This window comes from Sturnira hondurensis, unplaced genomic scaffold (assembly GCF_014824575.4).
Source record: "Sturnira hondurensis isolate 20B ecotype Veracruz unplaced genomic scaffold, ASM1482457v3 Scaffold0010128, whole genome shotgun sequence".
Lineage (NCBI taxonomy): Eukaryota > Metazoa > Chordata > Mammalia > Chiroptera > Phyllostomidae > Sturnira > Sturnira hondurensis.
The window spans coordinates 5,855,317-5,880,703 of record NW_028082759.1 but is presented as its reverse complement, the minus strand read 5'-3'; the positions used below and the strand labels follow the sequence as shown (position 1 = coordinate 5,880,703).

Sequence of the window (25,387 nt, the reverse complement as noted above, 5' to 3'; positions counted from 1 at the left end):
TGGCATCATCTTTTGCAGAGTCAAAGTTTTAACTTTAGTGAAATCCAGCTTACTAAGTATTTCTTTTATGGATTGCATTGTTTATTTTAGATGCTCTTTATTATAATGATAAAGTTCTTTATTTTTAGTTTGGGGAGATTATTGTTTTTATCATGAATAGGTATTGAATTTTGTCAAGTGCTTTTTCTGCATATATTGATAAAATCTTGTGATTTTTTCCTTTAGCCTGCTGATGTGATGAATTACATTTATTATTTTTAATGTTAAATCAGTCTGTATACCTGGTATAAATTCCACTTGTTTATGATGCATTATTTTTTTACATTGTTGAATTCAATTTGCTATTATTTTATTGAGACTTTTTGCATCTATGTTCATGAAAGACATTGGTCTTTAGTTTTCTTGTAATATCTTTGTCTGGTTTTGGCATTAGGGTAATGCTGGGCTCATAAAATGAGTTGGGAAATATCCCTTTTGCATTTATCTTCTAGAACAGATTGTGGATAATTGGTTTAATTTCTTCCTCAATTGTTTGGTAGAATTTACTGGTAAACCTATCCGAGTAGTCTTAGCACTTTTGTTTTAATTATTGATTTAATTTCACTAACACATATAGATTTATTTAGACTGTATATTTCTTTTCATGTGTGTTTTGACAGATTGCTTATTTCAAGGAATTTGTGTATATTATCTAAATGATCAAGAGTGTAGATAAAGAATTGTTTATAATATTTCTTTATTATTATTTTTGTGTTCACAATATCTCTTATCTAAGAAAATATTTTTCTATTTTTATTTCAGTTTTGTATTGTTTAAACTATTCTGTATGTTTCCATTTCCTCCCCTTTGCCCACCTCCCCCCAGCTTTTGACTCCCCTTTCCTCTGACTGTCACCAACTGCAGTGTTGTCTGTGTTCATGGGTTTTACATACATGTTCTTTGGTTAATCCCTTCACCCTTTTTTTCCATCTAGCCTCCTCTCCCCTCTCCCTACTGACAGCTGTATGTTCTATGTATCCATGCCTTTGTTTCTCTTCTTGTTTGTCAGTTTATTTTCTTCATTAGATTCTACATATAAGTGAGACCATGTGGTATTTGTCTTGCACCAACTGGCTTGTTTCACTTAGCACAGTAGCCACCGGGTCCATCCATGCTGTTGCAGTTATTGAAAATTTCCTATGGTTTAGAGAGTTACATGAAGGTCAGTCATTGCAAGATCCAAATAATATAATATTTCAAAAATATATAGTACTAATTTTTTGAAAATAAAATTACTTGCCCAGTTTACATAGTTATTAGAATATTTTGCCAATTAGGTTTGTATAAATCTTCTATAAAGACCTCACAAAAACAAGTGTCCTGATGTCACTCAGATAATGCTAAAACAAATAAAAATACAATATACATATTTAAGATCGTGTCTCAAAGTATTACAAACATCATTTTCTTAATTGTGAGAGGGTTTAGGAAATTACTGGGGGGAATTATATGTCTCTTTTACTTTTCTAAAATTTCAAATAAAATTTAAACATATAGAATATTTGAATTAATAGCCAATACTTATGTCACCACGGCCTAAATTAATATTTTACTATGATTGCTTGTCAAGCATATGTGTACATTTTTTGTGTGTATCTATATCTATTTTTCTTTATCAATTTTATTTTTTTCATTTCAATTTATGTTATAGACATTAAGGTATCTTTCTTAAAAACTTTGCTACATATCAGTAATGGGTTATTTATATATTTAGAGTTTCCAGTTTTGAAATACATTTTATATGCAATGAAAAACCCAGAGCTATGTCTTTATTCCCTGAATTTTCACAGATATTTAAATTTGCATAACAGACATTAAACTGTAGGTATACCAATTTATGGAATGTTATCATCCCCTGAGAAAATTCCTTCATGCCTCTTCCCTGTCCATCTCTTCCCCCCAGTCCCTCTGAGACCATGGGTGTTCTGTTTCACCATAGTATAGTTTTCTGTCCTAAAATTTCAAGTAAAGAGAATTATAACATATGTATATGTATATATTCATTTCACTCATAATGCTATTGAGATTCATCTATGCTATTATGTCTCTTAATATTTTATTCCCTTTTATTGCTGAATAGCATTCCTCCATATAAATATACCACAGTAGTTTATTTTGTTTTTAATCCATATTCCTATTGATGGAAACCTGTTGAAACTTTCATAAATAGAACTTCTATGAACATCCTTAAGTTTCTTTTTGGTTATATATTAATTTTCCTTGGGTCAGTAATTAGGAGTGGTATTCTTAAATAAGAAACTACCAAGACTTTTTAACATTAAGTATACAATTTTACCTTTCCAAAAGTAATGCATGAGATATACAATTATTTCATATTTTTAATAATATTTTCTATTCTTTCTATTTTTTAATTTTAGCCATTCTGAAGGGTAGTTTTAATTTGAATTCTCTTGGTGACTAGTGGCCCTGAGCCACTTTCCATCTATGGGCTAGTCATTCATCAATTTCATTTTGTGATGTGTCTGTTAAAATATTTTGCCCATTGTCTGCATATTTTTATTCAGTTGTTAAAGTGCTTTATGTTTTCTCAATACTTCAAAGTACCTCAGACAAAGGTTTAATCTCCAAAATATACAAAGAACTCACACGACTTTACTCTAAGAAGACAACTAACCCAATTAAAAAATGGGGAAAGGACTTGAACAGACACTTCTCCAAGGAGGACATACAGAGGATCCAGAGACACATGAAAAGATGCTCAATATCACTAGCTATCAGAGAGATGCAAATTAAAACCACAATGAGATACCACTTTACACCGAGAATGGCTATCATAAACAAAGCAATAAACAACAAATGTTGGAGAGGGTGTGGGGAAAAGGGGACTCTGGTCCACTGTTGGTGGGACTGCAGACTGGTACAACCATTATGAAAAACAGTATGGAATTTTCTCAGAAAACTAAAATTGGACTTGCCTTTTGACCCAACAATTCCACTGCTAGGATTGTATCCTAAGAACCCTAAAACACCAATCCCAAAGAACATATGCACCCCAATGTTCATAGCAGCACAATTTACAATAGCCAAGAGTTGGAAGCAACCTAGGTGCCCGTCAGTAAATGAATGGATCAAAAAACTATGGTACATATACACAATGGAATTTTATGCTGCAGAAAGAAAGAAGGAGCTCCTACCTTTTGCAACAACATGGATGGAACTGGAAAGCATTATGCTGAGTGAAATAAGCCAGGTGTTGAAGGACAAATACCATATGATCTCACCTCTAACAGGAAGCTAAACAACAAAACAAACAAGCAAGCAAAATATAACCAAAGACACTGAAATAGAGAACAGGCTGACAGTGACCAGAGGGGAGAGGGGAGGGAATTTCAGGGGAAATAAGGGAGGGATTTAGAGGAACCTATATAAAGGATACATGGACAACAACTAAGAAGGGTGGAAATGGGAGGGAGGGGGGAACATGGAGGGGTGGGTTGGGATGGGAGTAATAGACAGAAAACTGTACTTGAAAAATAATTAAATAAAAAAATTGGAAAAAATAATTTAAAAATGTTTTAGAAGTTTTAAAAAAACAAAGTAATAAAAATACTTAATGAAAACATTTATGTCATTGTAAAATTTCAAAAAAGATAAAGCTACCGTTACCCTCTTTAGTGTGATCTCAGATAAGACATTTGGATGACAATAAAGGGAGTCCAGTTTTGGGCAGAAGTTTTAAATGTTTCACTAAATAATAATTCAAAGCTATAACTTCTAACACAAATAGATGACTAAAATAATGCTATATTTATTACACTAAACCTGAATATATGTGTATATATATTTACATACACATATATTGTGTATGTATATTTACATACACATGTATATATTATATTATGTATGTATATCTAGAATTATACATATTATTCTAAAACATCATATTTATTTCACTGATGCTACATTGTTAAAAAATAGGAATTCATCTACAGCAGTCTGTTTATGAGCCGCTAAAGTTAATCAGTCACACTCAATTTAAGTTCTAAAACAGTGTTTCCTAGCATGTCATCTCTGTAACTCACTCCTCTGAGAGGATTAATGATATGCAAACCAGAAATGGCAGAAATAACATTGAAAAGAAGGAATTAAAACTTTAATTAGGAGAGAGTAAAAGAACATAACAACTCTTGTAATGAAAAAATTTATCTTGTTTTATTGTATTTTTAGAGTTTTAACAAGTCTTAAAAATAAACTTCTATTTTGTTTTTGAAGAATAAGGAAGTAAAAGATATTCAGTACTACTGAGTTACAGTCCTATCAGTACCGTAAGCCTGTGGCAAGTGGTAATATAATTTCAACAATATGCCACTCACTGTATCGATTCCATTTCACCAATTGAATAGTGTTAGCTTTTTATATTTTTGAATTTGTATTTTAGTTTGGATTTATAGATACTTAAGTGATATATGTGAATAAAGTTTACAACTCATACTAAGCTTGTTATAGTTAAGCAATATGAAAAATTTAAGGCTCCATTGCTTGCCCACAGAAGTATTTCTCTCCTATGAGTGGTGAGCATGCAGTAATCAAGTATTAGCGATCCCAAAGGAAAGAGTACGTGAGCATCTATGAGTTATCGAACCACATTACTAGTTTCCACTCTATTTTATGCTTAGCTCTAAGGTGACAGGGATGTAACCAAAACATAATGCATGTACATGAAAGGCATGCAGAAAGTTAAGCAGGAAGCCCTCTAGATTCTACTCCCACGTCACCTACAATGTTTCTGGTTTTCTTATCATAAATGCTTTGCTGGGGTAAAATATTTATGTTACTTAATGAAAATTAAAATATTCAAGTGAATGGCCTCAATTACTTAGTAATTTTGTTAATTATGATTTCAAATGGTTTGCTAGTTCCAAAAATCAAATTTATCACCAAAGAATAAATATTGGCTAGGACTAAATATAAATATATCCCATATATATATGCATCTACATTCTTTTGTTTTCACTTAATTACATGCTATTATGTTTTGGTCTTTTGCTAACTTTATTTTATTTAATTTTTTATTGCTGTGTAAGCACAGTTGTCTTCACTTCACCTCACCACCTTCCTTGTCACACCCACTCCCACCTCCCACCATCAATCCTAGCCCCTTTTGGCTTTAGAACTAAATACATTTTTAGTTCTAAAAATAGTAGAACCTTTTTCTACTGTTTTTCACCAATAGTAAAACCTTTTTCCAGGAGATGAATTAAATATTTTAGAAGCCTTGCATTTACTTAGTCATTTGTTATAAAAACAAGATTGAAAGTTAAATTTGGAATTTATCTTTTGGAATTTATCTTATATGTCCACAAGTCTAATATCTCTATTTTGCTAATAAAAAAATGAGGTCCTAATTGTTATGTGCCTAAATTGCAAAATCAAATAATAGTAGACTTGGGAATAAAATTCTGATTTCCTAAAAAGAATAAATAGGGAAGGACCTAATAGATTAATATCTTTTCTGATATATTTGTTTAAAACACTCTATCATAGGACTTATGTACACACAGCATATGTATGTATTATATGTTCCAATATTTCCATCACAAACATAGTTCCACCAAGTCGACTGGATTTATAGCTCCTACATCAAAACTTTGCCTTCAGCACTTGATATTCCAAATAACTATGTATTCTCCCCTAACACAAATAACCTGTGCATTCTCACTGTGAAATCCCAACCATTATTTAAGTCCCTCACTATAATAAAACACCTCCCCTTTAAAACATAAATAAAATTGTTTTTGTGCTGTTCTCAAAACCTATTCTTGTGTTCAGAGGCCCTTTCTTTGGTAACTGTTCCTCAAAATCTTGCGATTTTTCCTTTTGATTGTTATAATAAAGTCCCTTATTCATCACTGAGAAGTCTATATTCATTGCCTCTGAGAACGTTTTTTCTCTGAAAAGTTCTGTTGAAAATGGATTCTAATGACCAAGTCATTTGGAGAAAACTGCCTATTATGCTTCTGTGGAAATCCACAATGCACAAAAGCATATTGAAGTCTGAAAAATATTCTAAACTTTGCTTAACCTAGAATTTCCCAACTAAATGAACTAGCTATTGTATATTTTGAATGCTTTCTGATGTTCTGGAAACACAATTCGGAAAACTCAGCCCTAGTGGCTTTTAAAATTAATCTTGCTCTACACATCAACTGACTTTGGCTTCTCTTGAAACTAACAGTGCTAAAGTTGAAGCTAGCAGAAATGTGTTGTTTTTATTACTTTACGATGTCCTATTACACCAAATTCACAATTAGCTATGCATTCCACTATTGATGGATATTGGAATTGTTTTCATTTGGGGCTACTAGGACATTATTATATGTGCTGTTCATCAGACATACCCACTCATTTCTATTGGGGTGTAATTATAAGGTCGTAGGATTGGCATGTATTTGACTATAATAGATGATTCCCAAGAGTTTTCCAAACTGTTTGTGCAAGCATATTTGTTTTTGTAAAACATTTCAGAATTGCTCTTAGGAATTATTTTAATCCTAGACCTTCCTATTGTCTACCTAGATAGAAATGAGATGTGACCAGACGTTATATTGTTACTGCTGCTGGCAAATGATGAGCAGAACTATTGCAGGATGCTTACATGACTGAAGATTCACCTTTCAAAAATACAAAAATCGAGGCTCCATAATTTATTACTAAGTCCCTCTTTGAAAGTTGAATGGCAGAGAAAATTATCATTTACTGGAACTTTACATACTACCTGCCCGAAAAGTTAACAAATATTAATACTACTGACTTTAACAGAAAACTCATATATTTAGTGTCTTCATGGTGAAACATTGCATAAACCTGCAGAAAAAAGATTTTTTATCCTGTCAGATTTGTTTATTTTTAACGATTTAAGAATATTTTAAGAATTATAAGTATGGACTGACTCTAAGGTCCTCTAAAGCAGTGATTAAAAATCTTGACAGATTATTAGAATTCTCTGGGAGCATACAAAATTGTAGATGTATGGTCCATTCCCTTAAAAAATTAAATGAGAACTTCTGGATTTGGCCAAGACATGGATATTTATAAAGGTTCCCAGATGATTCTGAAGTGCAGTCAGGGTAGACACCCTTTGTACTTATAGCTAGAGTTCTGTATGAAAGAGTTAAATATGATAAAGCTATAAGGTTACTGATTTGTGTTTGCAAAGCAGTATTAAGTATTTCTAACTTAGAAATTCCATGTAATAAATTATATAACAAGATTATTTGGAGAGAGAATGTAGAATTCTAAAATATGTATAGAATATATATAGGACATGTGTATAGAACATTTATATATACATATAAAATATGTATAGAACATGTCTAAATTTAAAAATATATGCTAAAATATACACATATGTATAAAAGGTATAGATATATATAGTATACATATGTTTTATATAAATATATACATATAAGGATTCGTGCATAAAATACATACATATTTATATAAATATGCATATGTGTATAAAAGTTACATATTATATATTACATGCATCTATGTATAAAACATACATATTATGCCAAAATATACATATATTTGTATAAAATATACATATATTTTGTATAAAATATGTGTATGTTATTTGAATATAATAAAGAAAACTGATTTTTTGTAAAAGGAAACTTATTTTGGTGAAAACTTTGTGCCATTTGCAAATGTTTGCAAATGTTTGGTTGCCAATATTAAAAGACCAAAGAAAATAATAACACATCAACATTAAGCTGATCAAATGTGTGTGATGCATGCGGTGGGTAGGTAAATATATTATCTACATGGTAACAGTGGAGGGAAATCAAACTTATAGTCTGTCAAACCACAAATAGGGGGAATGAATTCCTTTAATCGACAGGTTGGTTGGAGAAAGACACATAGACCCATTTTAATGATGGTTTGTGGCAAAAGAAATCCTAGGAGTCAACACCTTTGTTCAAGGTTGGTTCTGTTTATAATTAAGGAAATATATTTGGTTTTAACCACAGTGAATTGTAGTTTAAGATCATTAAACAAGATGCTTATGTAAGGCTTAGATATTTAAACTCTCCCAATATTAATATACTTTTAAGTATGTATGAGTGCAGAGATTCCAACAGTATATAGCACTTTATAGCACTGATAAAAAGAGAGAAACTATCAAGCAAAAAATTTGAGGCAACTGCAGAGTTACCTATGGAAATGCGTAGGGTGGTTATTCAACCTGGTTTTGGGGGTGGGGTAAGTGAGGAAGGAACTTAGTTGAAACTTGGGAGAAAAAGTGTTGACATTACTTAGTAAAAAGAACAGGTAAAGTGTTCTAGGCAGAAAGGAAGGTCTGCATATTCCAAAACTCTGAGAATGAGTTCAATGTTTCCAAAGAGTAAATATTTTTGCCATACAGGAAAATAGGCAGAGGCAGTAACTCCCTGTGAAGGCACGAGAAGCAGAGACCAGTGGCAGGGTACTGTAAATAATAGTCAAATCTCTAAATTATTCTAGAATTGAGAAGAAGTCAATAAAAAGGGTTTAAGAAGAAGAAATAATGTAAAGTTGGGAATTTCATATGCCTTAAATGTTCACAAAATGTGTTGGTAATTACTAATGAAAGATGGTTTTATAAAGAAGCAACATTTTTTCTCCCTTTTTAGTTAGTTAATCATACTTTGGAAAGGCTGGCCATTCTGCACAATAATCCGAAGCTCAGATTGGGCTGCTCTCTTGTTCGAAGTTTAATGTGCTTGAAAGTTAGCAGTAATTCTTCAAACCCACTTCCTTCAGGCAGTGATTCAGAAAGTGTGACCCTAGAATTAACCCCATTAACATACCATGGAAACTTGTTAGAAACAAGTGAACTCTCAGATCCAACCAAAATTTACTAAATTGGCCTTCTTAATAATTCTGACTTATGATAAAATTTAACAACTATTGCCTTGAGGGAAAAGCATGAGTCAAAATGTTTTCTTTTCACTTGAAGATTTTAACATAAAATAGTTCCCTTTGTACCTCCAGATCAAATCAACATTTATAAAAGTATGTGTTTAGATAATTGTTCCTTCTCTTAAGATAGTACAGTATATGCATTTTGATATGTTAAAAATCATCTAGTACCAGATAATTACCCTTTCTCCTGATTGAATACTCTCACATATGCCTGTTAAATATTCATTCAGCTTGTAAGTTACCTGAATAACTTGCAACCTCCAGTAAATGTATAAAACTCATCATTGCAGCTTCAAAAAACATGGTATCTTGAACTAAAATCTATGTCCTTGCAGCTTTCAATCAGTGGTGCTAATTCAGCTTTCTAGATTATTCATAAAATTGCTAATATTCTTTCCACAAAGTTACCCTTGAAATATTTGAACATAGCTATTATATTACTTGAAATACTACTCTGACCCCGAAGTGGAAAATGTCTGGTTTTACTAACCATTATTTACATAACTTGATTTCAAATCCTCTTCTTTCTTTCTGACTCTGCTGAACTCAGTCCCTTTCCTTCCTTCCCTGTGAAGTGTGAGGATGCCTGGAACACAAGCCAGTTCCCTAGGGGTGGTGCTCCCCCCAACCAGACTCCAACTTCTCTTCTGGATGTGACATTTGACATTTCAAAGCACTGAAGTCGCTAGTAATGAAATTAGTTGTTCCTCTTCCCCTTTTTTTCCATGTTAGGAAAGGTGACTCTCATTAGGTCATCTAGAATGAACAATCTAGAGTCAGATCGATTTTGTTTTTGGGGAGTTCTTTTGTGGGGAGGTGGTAGGGTGGAGATGTCGGTTTTCTCCTATCTTTTTTAAGTCAGGCAATTTTATTGTGAATTTAGTGGGCTCTGTGTATTGAGACTTAAACCAGTATTTGAGCATTATTTTTAGTAAAGATGAAAAATTCCCACTTTATTCATTTTTGCCACTTATATTCATGTTATTTTCAAATTAGTATGCCATTTTGTATATACTTATCTAAGGCAATAACCACAATTTAGAAAATATTAACATAAGTGTAGATATTGAATATATGAATGGTTATTCAAATAGATGCAAGAACCTATATTGTTCTAGAATCAACGCATGTAATTCTGCATCCATTAGTATATTATAAAATGTGGAGCGTGGATCTACTCATTTCCCCTTGTGATAACCTTCAAGAGAGAAAACGAAAAATTGGTACAGTGACTTTTACTTAATCAACCTATTTTAGACTCTCAGCTTGCAGGTGTCCAAAGCATGTTGTTCAGTAATTGCTTTTGAAAAATTGGTCAAAAATAAACTTGAGCTCTTCTTTGTGTAATTTGATAAATCTGTGCTTGTGTGTGTGTGTGTGTGTAAAGGCGAGGAGAGAAGAGGATGGGATTCACTAAAACCGTGAGATTTGAACTTGCTTGAAACAAGGATATTTAGTCTTTGCAATCCATTTAGTCTTCCAGGACTTTAACCTATTACCAACATTTTTCTAAGGTTTTACTCTCTTAATGCAATTCCAAGCAAAGCAAAAGAATATTGAAGACTTTTTCTTTCTTTATGGCACTCGTAATGAAACAGCAGACCTGTTCTCTGTTAAATTTCCCCCAAATGCATATGTAGCTAAAGGGGTTAATGCTCAACTTACCTTTCATTAGTTAGAGTAATCTTATATAAGCAGTTATAACAAACTATCATTCCAGTGTTTGATTGGGGCAGAATTTGAATTACTTTATTTCTCTCAGAGATAAGGCAGTCATGGTGGAGAAGAACATAGGAAATCCAGAACCCCAAACTCTCTGAATTGCTGCATTTTACATGCTCACATTGCTGCATTTCCTCATAGATTTCCTCAAATTTGGTACATCAGTAAATTAAGTTTTTATAAATACATATAAAAGAAATTTTCTAACAGAAACAAGTTATCACTTTAAAATACTCCAAAAATAATCATCTTAGTAATTCACAAGAAAATGTATAATGTTAAGATATTATTTATACACTTGGGGATATAACTACATATTCAAATAGACTTTATTCCATTTAACCATAGAACACACTTCCTCTTTCAAATTCTAAAATTATGCTATTATTTTACTAAATGGAGGTGTTTTGTTGAGTGCACAGGAATAAAGTTTTGAGTGCTTCAAAAAAAAGATAAAAATCTATGGCTCTCAGATTGGTAAACATTTTGAAAGGCATAGAAAAAGCAAAAAAAAAAAAGAAAAAATAAAGCCCCAGGCAAAATACATTTGGGTTAAACCACAAAGATAGCCACAGATTCAACATTAACAAAGTAATAAAAAGGGAATTACATTTGAGGCAGTGTCAGTTTTCAAAAGCACCCCACAGAGCCATAATGCTTAAAAAAATAGCATGTTCCATATTCATTATACCAGAACTAAAAGTTTTATAAATACCCTATGTCCTGTTAATGTTGCAGTGAAATACGTGGTTACAACATAAATGAGAAACAAATTCCATTTTCAAATTTGAAATTTGAGTGAGACTAGCAAAACGAAAGGGGGGAGGCAAGAAAAGGGAGAGTGGGGAAGAAATGACAAAAGATGGAAGTATTGCCGTACTATGTGAAGTAAAAACAATGTGAAAAAATACTCTGAGTGTACATTGTCTTAATCTGTGTTACAGAGGTTTTGGATTTAGCCTGATGGCTTTGGAAATTAGATACCTAAAGCATGTATTTTGATAATGATTGAGTAAGAACACATTAAGTGTATTAAATATTAGGGGATTGGGGGAAAGGGTATTACATATTGTATCTAGAACCTACATTGACAACGCCTGAGGCTAATAACGTATTCAGTTTCAGACATCACCTGCTTAACATGCTATAATTGTTTTTGAAATACAGGGATGATATTTATTCTGTTCATCTAACTTCAGGAGTCTCAACATAATGTAACTGTGACAGTGTGTGGTGTCAATTAGATTGTGAAATTTTGTAGCACGAAATCACATCGCATGAAGTGGATATTTCAAAGTTATCAAATCCAAAGCCTTATGTATTACTGTCCAGGAGACTGAATCCTTAGAAGTAGAGTGAATCATCATTCAAGTGACAGAAATGTTGAATAGCAGAGTGTTGAACGGCAGAGCCACCATGGCAAGGCAGGAATTCCCGATGCCCCACTCCTTACTGTGCGGATACTATTATCCTTCTTTTCCACATGCTCCCTGATAACACTTCCAGTTAATGAACCTGCTACATTAGTGTCTGGACAATGATCATATGCAGATACATTAAAAATGGATGGATGGATATATAGGTAGATATATAGATAGATAGATAGATAATAGATATTATTATCCTGGCTAATATAACTAAGAAACTAAAATTTATATATTTAATTTTTCTTAAAATTAATCTTTATCAAATTTCTTTGAATGTTTTTAAAAGAAAATAAGTAGCATCTCGATGGTAGGTAAAAAATAGATAGGGGGAGGGCAAGAATAGTAGGGGAAATATAGAACTTAAAGAACTTGAGACATGTGGTTATAAACTAAGGGTGGGGAATGGTGGGGGAGGGTGTGTGCAGGGTGGAGGGGAATGAAGGGGGGAATAGAACAACTGTAATGGTATAATCAGTAAAATATATTTAAAAAAATAAATAAAACATTTTATTTATTTATTTTTAGAGAGCAGAAGGGCAGGAGAGAGACAAATACCAATGTGGGGTTGGCTTTTGTGGGCCCCCTACTGGGGACCTGGCCTGTAACCCAGGCATGTCTCCTGACTGGGAATTGAACTGGCTACCCTTCAGTCAAACCTGTGACCCTTTGCTTCACAGGCCTGTGCTCAGTCTGCTGAACTATACCAGCCAGATCAAGTTTCTTTATATTGAAACTGAAAATAATCTTTTATTTATTTTACCATATTGCCTTTTAATATTAAATAGATAATTTATTCTTTGCTTTTTTAAAACTGTAGCTATTTTAACTTTTATTAGTATATAGTAATGATTTATATGTTAAAGGCATTAACACTAATAATGTCCTACCTATTACAGACATTTTTCCAATCTGTCAAATAGCTTCAAAAGATCTTAGTGAAGAGAATTTTTACTGATGAAAACTTAAAATATTTATTGGTAACATTACATTTCTATGTGTTTTAAAAATATTTTAATCTATTTATGTAAGAACAGTTTTCAATATTTTAGTCATTCTGAGTGGACAAACATCTCCCTTGTTATAATTCTTTTTTTCAGACTTCTTTCTGCCTATTCACACTTTCTTCCAAGTACACTTTAGAATAATTTGGTTAAACTACAGAATGGCTTATTGATGTATTGCATTAAAATTATGAATTAACTTGTTTTGTATCGAATATTTGTTGGTAGTAACACCAGTCAGAACCATTCATTATTACTGAAAATAATAATGAATTTAAATTTTTCTATAAAAAACATAATTTCTCTCAATTAAATTCCCCTTTATATCTCTTAGTAATGCTTCATAGTTAATTATCCTGATAATGATGTTGCATATTTGTTACATTGATTTCTAAGAGTTTCATATGTTTACTACTATAACTTAGTCTGTTTGTATAATATTTTAATTATTCCTTGAATTTATGTGAAGATGATCTAGGCTTTTACAATCAATTTTTGTAATTGATTTTTCTGGTATTCTCCTATTGGCTCTCTTATGTTTTTAGTTGACAATCTTGTTTTCCAGGAAGAAAATTTATCTTCCAAAAATTTACGGTTTTTCTGCACTAACTCATTAATTTTTTCCTATAAAATTCTGCTATCTTACAGCTTATTGAATGAAAATACATGTTTATGGGACACCAAACTCTGTTCTCTTAAAAGGAGGCAACACTTTTTTTTTAAAATTTAATTCTTGTTCAAGTAGTTTTCTGTCTTATATTCTCAGCCCTGCAACCTACCCCCCCCCATGCTCCCCACCTCCCTCCGATTTCCGGCCCCCACCTTAGTTATTGTCCATGTGTCCTTTATACTTGTTCATGTGAGTCCATCACCTTTTCCCCTATGATTCTCTCCCCTCTCCTCTCTGGACCCTGTCAGCCTGTTCAGTATTTGAGTGTCATTGGTCATATTTTGCTTGCTTCTTTGTTTTGTTGTTTAGATTCCTGTTATTGGGAGGCAACACTTTGCATCCTAGTTGAATTCCTTCAGTGCTTACTGTGCTTGGAGGGAGTGAGGTCCATAACATTCCTTCCTGGGAGAACTGGATTGTGGTAATGTGTGTTTACTTTCCTGAGAGAACTGAACAGAACACACGTGGTAATGTGTGTTTACTGTTTTTTCTGATTTCAACATTTTAAAGACTTTCATTACACTTAGCCATTAATATGAGACAAACATCAGATTAGTGTTAGCAGCCTGATATTCTCTCCATGTTCCCAATAGAACTATATTAATTCAGTATTGCAAAAGATCATGTATGCCCATTTTGTTTATAGTGTAAAAAAGGAAAGAAAGTATATTATCTCTGACATGAATATTCTATTATAAACCTCTGTTTCAAACAAATGTCTAACAAGATACTTGCCTTTGAGAAAACATTAAAAACTGGCTATAACTTTTACTGATATCACCCATTTAACAAGCCTGTAAAAATCTCACTATGAGGTACCTTCAAAATCACCATTTAACTTTGTATTTAACATTGATTTACTTTGTAGCATGTACTGACTAAAGCGCTACTTTCATGGTTTGTTTCTGAGTTCAAGGGGTGAAAGTACATTTCACTTTGTTTCAAAAAATAAAAAATAAAAAATATTATGTGTCCTGGACTTGAGCTTGTATATACTGAATTTAATAAGGCCATGGCATCAAAAGATATAGAATTATATTTTTAATATGCCCTGATCTGTGAGTTCCCCTAGTTAAAGTGTTGGGGTTGCAAATTCAAATGATTCTGGGAAATAAGTAAGTTATATAAATGAACGAACTGGACCTGATGGGTCTTGTAAGAAATTGGATAACTTAGAGGAAAAGAAATATAATTAAACACCTTCTGTTTTATAGATTCGAAAATACAAAAACTTGCCCTGGCTGGTATGGCTCAGTGAGTTGAGCACTGACCTGCAAACTGAAAGGTCACAGGTTTGATTCCTGGTCAGGGCACATGTGGGCCAGGTCTTCTTCCGCTTGGGGGCACATGAGAGGCAACCAATTGATGTTTCTCTCACACATCAATGTTCCTCTGCCTTTCTACCCCCTTCCCTCTCTCTAACAATAAATGAATAAAATCCTAAAAAAGAAAATATAAAAACTTGATTGTTAATCTTAAAATTGGACAACAGATTAATAAAATGGAGAATAAGAAATTTATAAAGTAAAAGCCGAGATTAATATGCTAAAGAAAAATTAACAACTAGTAGATACTTTCAAAAGCTGCTTATCTTGCTAATGAAATGTATAATCCTTTTTCAAGCCTGACCAATAACATATGTGAACGATCATAGGAAGTGCCAGAAGAAATGCAAACAATCATAAGCAAATCTTACTGCGATTCAATTTCAGCAATTTAAAAATTGAGATGAAATTGATGATCTCCTAAAAAGTGCAAATGCTCAAAATCAAGTCAAATGGTAGTAGAAAGCCTATTCTCTGAGGATTCTAAAAGGTGTCTGAAGGGAAGGTTAGGAAGGAAGGTTAAAGATCAGCACCCATAAAGGCACAGGAGCCAATGACTCCACCGCGGAGCCGCCTCTTTAACCTCTGCAGTGTCTCACTTTTAAAACCCAGACAGTGCCAATGGCATTAAAATAACTCATCTTTTTATTTTGGTGTGAAAGAGCTCACTTTTTTACATGTTGAAATTGAGTGTAGGATATTCTGGGCTCAGAATAATTTTGCATAACATATTTGTCACTTATTTGAAGTGTCATGTTCTCAGCACTGAGGGCTGCTTACTGGTTTGAAGTCTGTTTAGAGATCTTTGAAATGTATATTCCTGTAAATCCATCCGACTAAGAATATGTGTGTGTGTGTGTGTGTGTGTGTGTGTGTGTGTGTGTGTGTGGTGTAGAGAGAAAGAAAGATGAAAAAGGCTTCAGTAAAATTTTCTTCCTAGGTCTATTTTCATATTAGATACATTTTTTATTTACAATATCTATGGATAAGATTCCATACTATAAATAAGTCCTTGTTTATCAATTTATTATATTAGCTCTATGGTGTTATTAAATAATAATGGAATACTGTTTTGCAGGGGCCTCCTTGTATTTTCTTACTGTCTGATTCCCCTGAACAAAAGCAGGAGGTTTGTTGCCTACCTATGTGTATGTATTTTGCCTTTGGGAGGGCGAAGACAAAAGATTGGCTGTATTTCAATTTCCAGATACTGTTTGATTTATCTGTGTTCTGTTCACTGACAGAGAGAATCAGTTTACAAATTGGCCTTTGACTAGCCAAATGCCAGGCCAAAAATAAATGAGAATTAAATGGTTCCAACTGGATATTTCCTCTGATCTGCTTCATTAGCACAGGGCCTCCCCCAGTGGTCCTTTGAACTCCTGGTTTCACTGTGATCCATTATATTCTGTCAGCTGTGATCTACTCTATTGGAAACTTAGCTTGTTAAAAGCATTCCGGTCCCACTGACCCAGGAAAACTCTTATTTTGTGTAAACTCAACATTGCTAGTTCTTGAGATGTTGGCATTCGATGAGGAATGATTAAATATTTGTTTTTAAAAAATCAGCATGCTTCCTAAAGCAAAGAATATTAGAGGGCAGGAATAAAAAGGAACACTAATAGATACTTTTCAGCTGAACCAACCTAATATTATATTTTGATCTTGGAACTTCAGTTCTTATTTTTGGAGAAGGTAAATCCGATGAATATAATTTACACAGAATAATTTTGCCTGAAAGTCCAAACTCATTTATGCTTAATTCACAGTAATGCTTTCACATTTTGGCAATTTAAATACGCTAGGGCCCTTTTAGTCAGTTTGTTTAGAACTTTTCGTTAAACAAAATGTGTTTTAGAAACTTGTTTAATCTACTACAAAGAGTTTGTCAAATTCACATTAAAAATTTAATAATAAATAAAACACATGCAAATTTGGAAGCATGGGGGACTTTGTTTAAATTGAATTTTAAACCATTGCTATTCAAACTAAAAAGTAATTATTTAGAGTCAAGATGATGAAATGAGATATAAGAAAAGAGCAAAACTTTGAAGTGAGTAGATTTATCATAATTTGAAGAAAAAATACCAGTCTATGGTTTTTAGAATGAATCTTGAGAATGAACCTCTTCTGTAGAATTTTCTACATTGGAGCCCTGCTCTCCACCCACACAGTAGTGGAGAGCAGATTCTCAACCCAGTCCTGCTCTCTCCTTTGATTTTTCCTTACCTAGGTCTGTGCACAGAGGGAAAATACCTCCTTAAAACCCGCTAGCAACCAACTCATGCCCTGCAGCATGGCGTTTAATTGTTTATGCCAATCTTATGACAACATAACATACATATAGAATAAACCCTTACACAATTTGCTATATAATAAATATAATAGGAATATAAGTAAAATTATGCCTAAGGGTAATTGAAGTAAATTATATCTGAAGCAGAATGGGAGCCTGGCACACAAATGATCTCAATACTATTGTCCTTTCCAGAGGTGTTGCTCAGTGAGTGACTTAAAAGACAGAATGATTAAAGTTGCATGTGGAGCAGCACAAAAAGTATCATTTTGGGGGCGAGTGGCATGGTTTTTGTGATTGCCATTTGTGTCATTGTACTTTTAGAAAAAAGTTATAATGCCCTTAGGAATGCACACATTATATTTTCCATTCAATTAATATTTTCTCTGGTTGGTTATAATCACTTATTATTTTCTCAAAATGCACACTGTAATCTTCTCTCTTTAACCAGTATATTATGTTTCTAAAACCAATAATAGTTTTTTTCTTCATGCTACACAGTAACATTACATCAAATCTAAATTGCCCTCTATTATCTTAAAATTTCTTTCCAATTCAGTTGTATTGCATGTTCTTATTAGGAATTTTTATTCTATTCCTCCATTTTTTAAATAAATTAAGTTTTCCTAAATCTTGCTCTCATTCTGATTTATATATGTATTTTTCCCTTCGGGAATTAAAGGGCTTTGAAGTTGCTCTGCTCCTATCCTGAAATTGCATAGTAATTCACTGATTAAATGGTAATTGCACAATATCCAAATATTTATACTTGCAAGTTTAGGGGCAAACAAATATGAATCTATCCTTATTATATTTGTATTTTGTTACATTTAAAAAATGTTAAGTGCATATAATAGTGCAGAATATATAATAGAAACTCTGCTCTGAACCATTTAAAGAAACATTGAAAATGTCCAGGTTCATTTTATGTTTCTTTTTGTGAAAAGTTGGGAGAAATAAACCCGGATGTATCTAAAAACCCTCTCTACATCCCACCCTGTTCTGTAGCTCCAGAAGTCATTCATTCTGTAGTGTAATGCGGATACCTCTACAACACAGGTCTGGGGACCCAGAAGGAGACAAACTAAGTTCTGTTAGTCATGGAATGCACTTTGGGATGATATTCATTATGCTAATTCAGTCCTAATCTCAACATGATAGTCTCCAACCTGAAGGCTTAAATTAATAGGTTAACCACTATTAAAACCATAAGAAAAAGGAAGATTAATATGAAAGCAAATCAATCGGTATTTATAGTAGGCACAGAATATGGAAAGACAGGAAGCATAGCATGGGTGTTTTCTACAGTCTGTAATTCTCAACTGATCACAGTACCCAATCTGGTGTTACAACATCCTTCTTCTTCTATTTCATGTTTTTGGCGTCCTTAGAGAATGCCTCAGCTGTTAGATCCTGTTATTAGTGTTTTGCCCAGTAGGATGGGCTCAACTTTCTTTTCTGAAGTTCTGAGTCTTTACTAGTTTTTTCCCTATTAGGTTGCTGTAACCTCCTATCAGTATGTATCAATGCTTGTGAAAATATTCTGAGTTAGTCCAAAGATCTTCTGAGTTCAAGACTGATGCTGGTGCCCACAGCCCTGTTCTTTTGAGAATAATGACCAATAACCCAATTTTCTTTTTTCAATTTCCTAAGGTTATATAGTGGGAATTTAATGGGAGATATGTTTGTGCACCCTAGTATGGGCATTCCTCCCTTGGATACTAAAGTAGCAGAACTTGAAGGTGGAAAATGAGTGAGCCAATGTTTGTGAGTAGGCTATTAAGTGAAATAGCGAGAAATCCTTTTGCCACTTTGTTCCATGGTATTATGGGATATGGAAGAACTGTACTGCTTACCAATTTATAATATCTATCTCATCTTGTACCATCAATTCACAGCAATTTTTTCTACTGGCTGGCAACATGACTAAGTACTCAATTAAATATACCATTACACTTATCTGTAAAGCCAGCTGCTTCTGGGTATTGGTGTTTGTGATAAGACTAGTGAATTTCATAGTGATGTTGATTGCTTATTTTCTATGAAAATGAGTTATTTGGTTTAGAACCAATATTATGTGGGACATATACAGTATATAAAGCATTTGGTGAATCAAAAGAGGGTGATGATCTCAGAAATATTGGTGACAGGAAAGGTAAATCCATACCAGCTTACTGTATATTAAAGTGTGGAAAATACCTACCAAGTTCATGGTGCAGTGTGACTACAGCATTCACCTGCCACAGGTAATTGGTTGGTCCCTGTAGGTACACATGTCCTATCAGGCAATTAGAGTTGATCTTTGCTGTTGGCACAACTACAGTACTTTTTAAAAGTCCTGGTGATCAACTTACTACAGACATTCTGCTCTTTCAGGGGACATTGTTAAAGAGCCTGAGTATGCAGTTTAAGATAAGTCTTTTCTAACTATTCTATTGTAATTTAATTTTTTCACTACATCAAAGATTTTTAAGACTCTCAACATTGTTTAATATAGAGTACTATTGAGTATTCTAGTTTTTATTAATGAATCAAGCAGAAGAATCAACTACCATATTCTGACACTAGACTAGTGAATCCAGAATACTCATAATCACAACCATATTGATAAACATGGTCTAATCTCAAGTCATTTTGTTTCCTATCTAGTTCTACTCTTAGAATTTCTTCTCACACATGTTCTTCCTGCACAGGTTTTCGCTGGTATGAAGTCCAACTTCTTGTAATTATTTTTGCTGTGTTAGCTATTTATTTCTCAGTCATATTTTGCACTTATTCTCTCTAGGGCAAACTGAAGCTGACATTAGGGAGTAGGCATAGAGCAGGAAAATACTGGCATGCCACTGTTAGGTAATAATTGCAAGTGAGGTTATTACAGTGTCTTTAAGCATGGCAGGAGCACCTTGATCAGGCATATGGAGTTGATTGTACTGGCAATTGCTCTGTAAGGTAGATCTCAAAGTACCCATTTGGTTCCATTCTAATTTTCAGAAATATGCTTCTTCCCATTGTTCTCTTTTATACAAAAGGGGGGGGGAGAGGTTAAAAAGTCAATTTATATAGAAATTTAGTAATCCATAACATTAGATTCTTCAACTAATTTTTGGCTGCATCAGCCTTGTGTCTACAAAATATAAGATACTATTTTAGGACAGTTATTTTTACCTCTTGAGTCCTCTCATCTGAATACATGAAGCCCTTGTAATTTTCACTACTTATTCCAGGGTGGCCGCTGTTTCCACCTCATTTTTATGTTCTTTCTCTTCACAATGTTGTCTCTGAGCACCTACTTTATCCACAAATTTGCACTCAACTGGCACCTTTCTCCATATGATCTTATGTCAGTGATGTTCAACCTTTTTTCATCTCACGGCACACATAAACTACTGCAATTATGCAGTGCACCAAAAATAGGTTTTTGCCACTCTGACAAAAAACAGGTATAATTTTGATTCATTCACACTAGATGTCTGTGGTTGTATTGGCTGTTGTCATTTTTTTTTATTTGACAAGCTGAGGGAAAAGAAGTCCGTGCCCCTGACTAAATAGTCAAGTACCGCATGTTTTAAAAATCCTTGTAGCACGCCAGTGTGCTGTGGTTGAAAATTGCTATCTTAGGTGATAATTTAAGTGCATATCCCCCCAGATACTTGGGATTTGAGGGACCCTGAAATTGGAGATTCCATATGTCTTATAATGGGCTTCAGCAAACCTATGGAAGATTTGCCTGAAGATAATCAACACTATATTATACTGAAAAAATAACAATCCTGCTCTTTACTCTGGAGAGAAAGAACATCTCTACATTCCAAAACTGTGTGCCACACAAACATCTTTGACAGGATACTTCAGAAAAAGGAGGCAGTTGACGACTTGCTCATAAAGTGTAGAGAAACATCAGAAACCCTTGGAGAATTGTGTCCCAAGAATGGACCGAAATTTTAGCTACAGTGTCCTGTCCTGTTCCTAGGTTTGATATTGTAGTTGTGGCTTCAGACTCTTTCTCCTCCAGACTTTTCAATTATTTTGTAAGCTTCTAATACCTATATTTAAGTATTTGTACTTGAAACATCAAGAATAGTTTGTTTCCTGCCTGCTTCAGTATATGTCTTAAGTTGGTGTCCTGGAAACAGAAGCAGGGATAGAGATTTGGGGACAGGTGTCCAAACTGGGGCATTCTCTTGGGTAAATGAAGTTTAAATAAGTAGGGAAACAACATTGGGGAGAGGAAGAAATTGAACTATTGGGCAATGAAGTTGCAGCAGAGATCCCAGCCAACCCCACAGGGAGAGCTGGAGCTGGGGAGGTTTCTCAGGGATGGCCCAACCTGAGACAAGTGTGGCAGCCTTTGTATTCTTGCTATTAATCTCTCTCCATGTTTGGCCATACCTAAACATGGTGGGGTATGGAGCATGTGCACTGTGGTATGTGTGTGGTGGGGTCTCCTTATTGCCCTAGTGTGCTATTAGCAGAAATGGTAACTAGAATGTACGAGAGGTTCGTCCATTCAGCCGTACCATCGTTTTTAAATAATTTGCCTACAATCCAGGAAACTGGTATCTTCTACCGACATTCATGTTACTGTGTGGAACAAACTTGTAAGCTTGCAAATTGTGCAGATTTTCAGATATGTTTTAATTCTTGACATCAGGAAGCTGTTGTGTCTGCCATGGCAGCTGACCCTCATAGCCATGAACCTGATGTCCAAGACAGTGGAACACAGCACTGATCTGCTGCTTCTGCCCTGAGTCCTCATGGAGATGACTAGGATGGAAACTAGGATGCTAACTTTGGGTGCCACAACTGTCTCAAACACTCAGTGTAAACACATTGCTTTCTGGGAGAAATGGCATCAGGAAGGTGGCCTCTGCCTGAATAATTGTGTTCCAAATCCCATGCAAGTGTATCTAATCTGGAAAACTCAACCCACATTCAAACCCTGAAGGAAAAGGAAGTTTGATAAATATAAAGTTCATATTTTCAGTCCATCTAACCAACAGTGCGGGCAGGAGGTTGAAAGATCAGAAAGTGGAAGAATGCACTCCATAGGATACATACGAGGGTGTGTTCCTCTGGAAAGAATTTGCTCTTGGTTCTCCCTGGGGCCTTAGCATTATATTCACCCAGAGCAGAGTTTTATGTTAATGTCTTTCTCTGGGTGTTCCTATAGCACAGATATTTCATATTTAGCACCCACGTTGGTGGGCCTGTATGTAATGTTAACATATTTTCAGAGATTTCCCCAACCCCCCAGAAATAAATTAGAAAGTTTTCCTACTCCAGTATTCTTGGTCAGACCTATTTTGATAAAGGTACAGCCCATGGAAGTTGCAGATTTTTGCAATTATCACAAATATGAATGAATTTTTGGAAGCTCGGGGTCTCATTGCCTGCTCCGCGTGGGCAGTTTATCTCAAGGCCCGGAACTGCTCTGCTAGCAACTCATGAAATGTGCAGGATTCTTTTGACTCTGGCACTTTGATTTTCACTTTTCTGTTTTTCCTAGTACCTTTTGTTTCTTTCTTTCTTGAAAGCTCCGGTATGCATTTGAATGAAAAATTTGTTGTATTTCTACCAGAATGTGTATATATGTATTCTTGGAGGTGGTGTGTGTGTCGCATTTCCATCCGATGTGAAGCTGGGAGCCACATTGTATTTCAATCATTTCACCCCACTCAGCATTGCATGGTGTATTTCTTTCTTTTTATTTATTTATAGACAATATTGTCTGATGTCAAATTGATAGTTTCCCCCTACTTTTCTATTTCAAAATGTTTTCTTATTGTTATCACTAGATTATTTGATGTCAATCTTCAGTACCGAATAACTTTCTTGATTGAGTTTGGACAAGTTTCACATAGATATGGAACAAGTCAAAGAAAAGCAGTGATGTAAGCTCTGAAAAATCTTACTTGGAACATGAATTCCTTGGAAATGTTTTTCTGAGATAATTTCCCGTATACCTAAAAATGAAAATAATGGCTTCTTTTTACTAAGTTAGTATTTTTTGTTCATCTCTAATACTGGTCATTACCCTATGAAAAAAGATAAAAGAAGAAAACATATGAGATTTGTTTATAAGAAGTTGTAAAACAGTAAGATAGGCACAGATTTTAACAATTATGCCATGTGTACGTAGTAGAAGAAATCATTGTCATATGATATGGAATTTAATACATTAATAATTAAGGTAATTTATATATGTGTATACATGCATATATATTAATGTCTATTCAACAAATATTCATTTAGCCCTCACTACATAGTGCCATTGTTATTCCATATTAAAATGTATAGTCTCTACTAAAAACAATCCTTTGGTCAGAGTGGGAAAATCAGTATAGATAAATTTATTACTATACAGAGGACTCAAATTAAAAATAAATAAAACTTAGGAAGCACTACTAAGAATACCATCACTTAATCATAAATATTCAAAAGACATTATATGGCCACGATTTAAAAGAAAATAAATGTAACTGGCAGAAAAGGGATTTTAAATTTTTCTTAGGAAAGGACAAATAATAAATCTTGAAATTACTAAGTGGTGAGCAGAATACTTGTGACTTGAAGTCACAAAAAAGCATAATTTAGAATCACCTAAATGTGGAGAGTAGCTGTGTATAATCCAGCTGACTCTGTGAAGGGCTAATTGTGCTAAATTAATTTAATTGCATTTTGTAGTAGAATGAGAGTTCTCATAAACAAAGAAAGACTGAAACTAGAAATAAAAATGAAAAGTTAGACTTTAGCATAAAAGACTTTCTCACTGATAAGCTGAAATAGTAAAATGCATCATGTTTGTTTTTCAAATTTCTTGACCCAAACCACTAAAAATTTTCTAGGGCAAGTATCTGCATTGCTTTGGCAAAAATTTGCACCTACTACCAGTATTTTCTGATCAATCTTACCTTATTTCTGTGAAAAAGCAATGCAGCAAGAATATTGAGTATATGTGCAGTAATTCCAAAATAAATAGTTTTTATTTAAAAGTCCATTAATTTTCCTACAATTTTACCCGCTACCTACTCTCTTGACAAAAATTAACCAAAATAAACTGTTACTGCTTTTCAACAAATATTCATGTTTCACACTTGCTACTGTAGTCAAGTACCTACATACTATTTAATCAGAAGTGCATTTTCAAATTACAGCTGCTCAGGTCCTACATTCTTCTGCTTCTTGAGATATTTCTGATGTAAAATTCTTCTACTTTTGTAAAGACGAAAGATATATCACAAGAATATATCACAGTTGCCTTTAAATGTTTGCAATTTAATCAATCAGATAATTTACTGATAAAAAAGAAAGAAAAGAAACAAGGGAGTTTCCTAAGCTGGTCAGTGTAAAGTACCTTTTTAATCAAAATAAATAATTATATTGTGTTTATATCCAGGCAAACATACACAGAAGCATAATGATTAATGCAATTTATTAATAACATACATTTTTACCTTCTGTTTAGTCGTGGTTCTCCAGAAAAAGGGAACAATAGGGTGCATATACCTCCGTACTCAGCAGGGCGACTGTTGGTGTGTAAAGTCTGCTGTCACTATCTTAAAATTCTTACTTTCTGTGCAAGGGGCCTTACTTTTTTGCATTGCACTGAGCGCTGCCGATTATGTAGCTGATCCTGCCTCCAGGACACAAAACTTCATTTATTTCGGGAAGGCCTAGGGTGGCCCTGCTTCCTGCGTGCTGTCTGCTGTTTTTGCCTTTCCATAAAAGCACAAATGGCAGCACAAAGGGTATTTATTGTACCTCAGTGCTCCTAACATCAGTTCCCAACACTCTGGGTGCCTGAGGCATCTTGCCTTTTGACCTGGAATAGAGAGAATGGCTCCTTGCTTACTTTACCTGTCTTCCAGCCCAGAGCCTCAGAAAATTGCCTTTAAAGTTTTGCCTTTAGATTCCTCCCCGCCTTTGTTTCTCTTGGGCAGTGAGGAGGCCATTGTCATACTTCCTCTATTTACTTCAGC

General features: G+C 33.8%; 1 protein-coding gene across 4 annotated transcripts in view; it reads left to right on the top strand.

Moving 5' to 3' along the window:
- Positions 1-25,387, top strand: part of FSTL5 (follistatin like 5) — a 558,399-nt gene that overhangs the window by 58,938 nt on the left and 474,074 nt on the right. The window lies entirely within an intron of this gene.